Source organism: Etheostoma spectabile, chromosome 18 (genome assembly GCF_008692095.1).
Source record: "Etheostoma spectabile isolate EspeVRDwgs_2016 chromosome 18, UIUC_Espe_1.0, whole genome shotgun sequence".
NCBI lineage: Eukaryota > Metazoa > Chordata > Actinopteri > Perciformes > Percidae > Etheostoma > Etheostoma spectabile.
In genome coordinates this window covers 25682777-25688437 of record NC_045750.1, presented here as the reverse complement: position 1 = coordinate 25688437, position 5661 = coordinate 25682777, and the positions used below count along the sequence as shown (strand labels likewise).

Here is a 5661-nt window from a genome sequence, read left to right as displayed (position 1 = left end):
TCATTTTCAAAAAACACCATATTTTTGTTATACTGCACATTGCTGCAGATTCTCTTTTCACCCTGTGTGTTTGGGTCTCTGTTTTAGCTCCAGAGTGAGACATCTCACTAGTTTTAGCTCCAGAGTGAGACATCTCACTTCTATCCTATCTTTGTTGGGAGCTGCACATGCTCAGTAGCTCGGTAAGATCCCATCAGCTAGATAACTCTTTCTCCAGCTTTGGTCATTCCAAGGCAGGATCAGCTGAGAGACTTCTTCTAGACCAGGGACACTTGTGGAATACTTAAATTGAATATTTAGTCAATGTCGTATTACACTTTTGATTCATATTAAGGCTGTGAAATGATGAAAATGACCCTATCAATTGTGTCTGTAAAGCCGTCACAAAGAACAACCAGCAGGTCTTTGCCAGTTCCGCAATAGCAAATGCAAATATGAAAGACAAGGACAAACTGTATCTGATGGAAGACAGACTGAAAGAGCATGCTAGGATTTATAGTTAAACTTGGGGTTAAAGTTGGTGAATTATTTAGCCCCCTTCCCTGTTTGTTAGCACGTTTAGAGTGGTACCAGGGCATGCCGGATGTTTTCCTGTTTAATTCAATACTGCAGTCTTCCTCCTGGCAGCTCACTACAACCACAGCACTAAATGGCACGATCATTTTCATAATCATGATGCATGTTGGTAGCTGACTATGCAATTTGCTAAGATAGGAAGGAAGGTGTTGTGGTTGGGGGCAGCTGGCCGTGAGTTCTTGTTTGGGAGTTTTCTGCTATCCTGCTGTGTTTTCTTCCTGCTGTGTTCTGTTTTTTTCCCTGACTCCCTTGAAGCCAGCTGACTACACACACCTGGATCCCAGCTCTGATCACCTGCTCCCGTCGTTCACACCTGCCTGCCATCTGCAATCAACAACTGTTTATCAACCCCGGCTCTCCGACCCCTCTTCGCTTGATCGTTGCTTCTGCTACATTGATGAACCTCTTACAAGCTCTTTTATGTCAAGTCTTTTCCTAAGTTTCATGTTTCCTTACCTTCTTTGTTTTTCTCCCATTGCCTTCACCACTACTTCTACATCTCATCTCCGGTCAGGTGGCTTCCTCCCTTGGTCTCCCTCCCTCGGCGCCCTGCCTCGGCCTGTCTTTGTACCAGCCTCCAGTCCCGGTGTCTCCCCTTTGTTCCTCTCCACGGGTCTCCCATGCCTATCACGAGTGCTCTCTCCCGTTAGCCTCCCCATCTTTCCCGTCAGCCCTTCCCTGTCCCTGGTGTCTACCTCACCACTTCCCCATTCCACATTACAATAAAAGAATTCATTATCGAGCCTTGCATTCGGGTCCTTCTGTTACCATTGTCACAGAAGGCGGCCTATTATAATGTGTCCTGCTCCTGGCACTTTCTAGGACCTCTTGCTGATGTGAAAATAACTCCGCTGTCTGTCCCTCATCATGAAAGCTCTGTGAGCATTTTTGCATTTTGCTGCATCAGTCTCCAGAGACTTGGCCCTCTTTTCTTTAACTTTTTCCCATCCCCGGTTCTCCTTAAGTTTTCTGCTTGCCATTCTGCTGCTGATTTGATTTGGCCCTGCAGCTCAGGCTGGAAAACTGTACATTTTTCTGTCCTGAACTGCTCCTGTTACAAATCTGCATCTGCAGCCGCGGACCAATCACAAACTGGCTTGTAGGCCTACTCTTCTTTCTCATAGCGTATAAGTGATCGTATTAGCGACCCTGCTATTGGCTGTTCACATAGCTTTGTTGCCCTTTTTTTTTTTTGTGCCAACGTTCTGGACTTTTCCATTATGCACAGATTGTCAGTCCGCGCCTGCATTTCCCTAACCTTAACTAAGAGGTTTAATCATGCATATTAAAGCTATGGTGCATAGTTAATGTCTCCCCCAAGTGAGAGTCTAAGTAATGACAAAAAAACAGTCTGTGCATCAATGTGACACAAGCCTTCTGTGATCGACAACCCCCACCTGTCCTCCATGCAGTTGCTAGTAGCCAAGGACGACACGGAGGATTAAACAAAACATTATGAATTATTTTCATAAGTTTCTGCGTGCGAAAGTCGCCAGACGACACCAGTTTGTGAACATAGCCATACTGAGAAATCCAGAGAGAGTTGTTTGGAGCTGATAGTCTTAATTAACTTTTTATCAACTCATTTGGCAATGGCTCAAATGCAACGGACGTTCATTAATATAAAACAATTACGCACTAAAGCTTTAAAACTAGCTAAACTCAATGTCATTGACTCAAATGTGGTTACACTGGAATGAGTTGAGCCTCTGACTGTGATGTAAACGAGACTTTTTTTGGGACAAACTGGTTTAAAGAGACAAATTATTCTGTTTTGTCATCCATCCATCCATTAATCCATCTTCATCCGTTTATCCGGTATTTGGTCTCGGGGGCAGCAGCTCCAGCAGGGGACCCCGAACTTCCCTTTCCCGAGCCACATCAACCAGCTCCGACTAGGGGATCCCGATTCCACTCAACCATTAACAATTATTAAGCAAGTGTTCATTAACACTCTTATTTATTGAGGCATCCAAACGAACTGCAGACGTATTTAGTTGTAGCCAACAACTGTTACCTGTCATGAAGTGCGTTCTTTTTTTGCCTGGGAACATCATCTCAAATGAATGCAACATTGAGTATGCCAATTTTAGAAATAGAAGGCAATAATGAATGTGAAGTGACAGACTCTATATTCTTAGTTAAAGATAATTGCTTCAAAAAGTGTGCATATGTGCCACATGCCTCCTGACAACCACTCGCACAGTCTAGTCTTCTCTCGACTAGTTACTCAGGGAGACTGCAGAACTGACCTCTTTTTCTGCAGAATGTTGCCTGCCACATGGCACCGTTGAAGCAGGTGTAGCCAATTACCTTTTTTTTGCAACATGGGCTAGCTTACCATATGCTCCTGCTTGTGACAACCAGTGGACATGTTCTGTGCTGACACAGTACACAGACACATGTACCCACAGGGCAAACTCACAATTAAATTAATGACTGCAGTTTTCACTCGGATGGTATCTAATCAGGGTATAGGCCTTACATTATGTCTAGATGAATTACAAATGAAATACAAATTACATTTAACAGTAAAATTGGAAGACTCTTTGCCAACCTGTCATATTCAGCTGAGGTTAGCATGGCTAACTTGTGCTTTTGCTGTGCCAGCGTTGCTTTCAGTGGATCTTTGTTGTGTTCTACTTGATAATTTCAAGAGTTGAATTCCAGGGCATCGCTCCATCCTGGATGAGGGACTCCTATAAGTCCATGAGAGGGTTGCGGAGCTTTAAGTTTTGTTGGGATTCAAATCAGTTTTATTTATAGTGTCAAATCACAACAGGAGTTATCTCAGGACATTTTACAGATTGAAAAGGTCGAGACCGGACTCTATAATTTACAAAGACCCAACAATTTCCCCCTGAGTTGGAAAAATGTAATAAGATATCCACTGTATTATAAAATGAGCAGATTAATACACATTGGTGTCTTAGTTTTTTTTTTTTTTTCTGGCAGCAGGATACTGCACATAGGATCAATTCATAATTTGTTTCAATCTTCACATGGGCTTTATTTTGTTGAGTAATGCAGTGTCACGCTGGTGAACGCACATTTTCCTGGAGTGCATTAAGGTTATTACAATAAAATTTTGGTCACGTTTTGGTGAAGGCACACCCACATTAAAAAAAATGTATTGCATTAGAATCACAGTCTCCACCTTTAAGTGCATATCCTTTGCCAAAGCACTGTTACTTATTAATTATCCATTATTAGTCCAAAATAAAAATTAAAAATAAAACTATAATAATCTAAATATGGTCTCTGTTTAAACCTAGTAAACATTATTTCCCATGTACAGCAAAGAACATAAGCCATTGTTTACACGTTGTACAAGTTTTCTGAGGCATTTTACATGGTATTGCCTTTTCGGTGTGATAAAACAAATAATATATGCATTGGAAAAAAAGTTGTGAGTTTCCCCTGCAAATCACGCGTTACTTCAACGCCAATGTGTCCGCATAAAAGGCAAAGCAAAAGCAAGTAATGAAGAAGTTATTTTGACAGAAATGGAGTGGACTGTGCAGCAGTTTGAGTTCTGTGATGTGTGAGGTTTGGGTAAAGGAATTAGCGTGTTGTGTAAATCTCTCACACTGCATTAGGGGGAAAGGTTCATTAATAATGAGAGCTATCAGCGGTGTGGACCATCAGATGCACTAACCTCTGTGTTCGGGAGCAGGCTGACCCACTTTCTTGACAGAGCTTTTTATCACCGTGTTTTTCCATCAGCTCCACCGCCTACCCCGGCAGGCTGGACTCTGTCAACTGTCTGACACGTGATGAATTGTTAGAGGGATGCTGATATGGTGCAGTAAATGAGTCAGTCTGAGAGAGCGTATGTGTCAGGGTGCTGACAGGCTGACAGAAGGTAGCCCTGGTGAAAAATAAATACACTGCGTGTATTAAATCTCAGCATACCTGAGTGTACTTGAAGACAGACTAAACATCAATAAACTTCAAGTCTGTTTACGACTAGTTAACTTGAAGCGTGCTATTTTTGGAATTCATGTTGTACTGATTATGTGTTAATTGTTATTAAATTGTTAAAAAAGCACAACTTGAAGGGCACTGAGTGTACTTGTATGTGCTAAAGTGGAAAAACTTCAAGTATACTTTAAGTATATGGCAGTGTATGCACTATATACAGTACATGCTTGATAAATGAAAACTACCTTTTTGTGTTTTAAGTACATTGAAAATGTATTTTGAGTGTCTTACTAATTTGTAAGAATTATACCATTAAACTATTCTTATTGTGGTAATAGTATGCTCAGTTATACTTCTGGTGTATTAAGAAACACTACACACTCTTACACACTGCAGTACTGCGAATGTATTAGGCCACCAGTATACTGAAGGCTGAATTACTTATAGGGCTTTTTTTTACTTTATTGTATTTCAAATATATTCACATTTCAAATGTACATTACAAATATACAAATAATGAATTGTACCATCTGTAAATATATAACATGTCAACTAATATTATGCTTTTAACAATACAACACTTGTTTTAATGTGCACTAGAAACATTATAAAATATAATTTACTGTACTATAGCTTACTTTAACATAATTACTAATTTCTTACCTTACGTTCTCTGCTTCAGAGTCATTTTCTCTCCAGGGCCTGGTGTTACCCCCTGGGAAATTAAGCAAGATGAAGGAATGGTCAGTGTATGTAACATGATGCGGGTGAAGTTGTAGTATTTGAACTACGTTACAATGACTTATTCTCCGACTTGCCTTGGTTCTTGGTCTGCGCCACTGCTGCCGGCCCTCTGCCCGGGTGAGTACTGGGGGGCCCACTGGGAGTTTGAGTCGGGAGGAATGTGTATCCCAGTGCTTCAGGTCCGCATTTGTCAGCCCCGCTCTTCTTTGTTATTGGAATTCAGGTTTGAAAAGGTACATTTACAAAGGTTTGTGTTGTGGGGAAACAAGAACGTCTTTCAGCGTCTTTGTCTGCAGTGTTGTTCTCTGAGTAGAAATCACTGGTGTGCAGCCTTCTGCTTGAGGCTGTTTGCCACTGCTTCCAGTTGAAGCAATCTCCTCAAATCCTTCCGGACACACCTGCAAATCTGGGTTACAC

General features: G+C 41.4%; 1 long non-coding RNA gene across 1 annotated transcript in view; it reads right to left on the bottom strand.

Annotated features, from left to right (window-relative positions):
• Window positions 1–5661, bottom strand: part of LOC116706463 (uncharacterized) — a 10691-nt gene that overhangs the window by 4383 nt on the left and 647 nt on the right. The gene's annotated exons all lie outside the window — the stretch shown is intronic.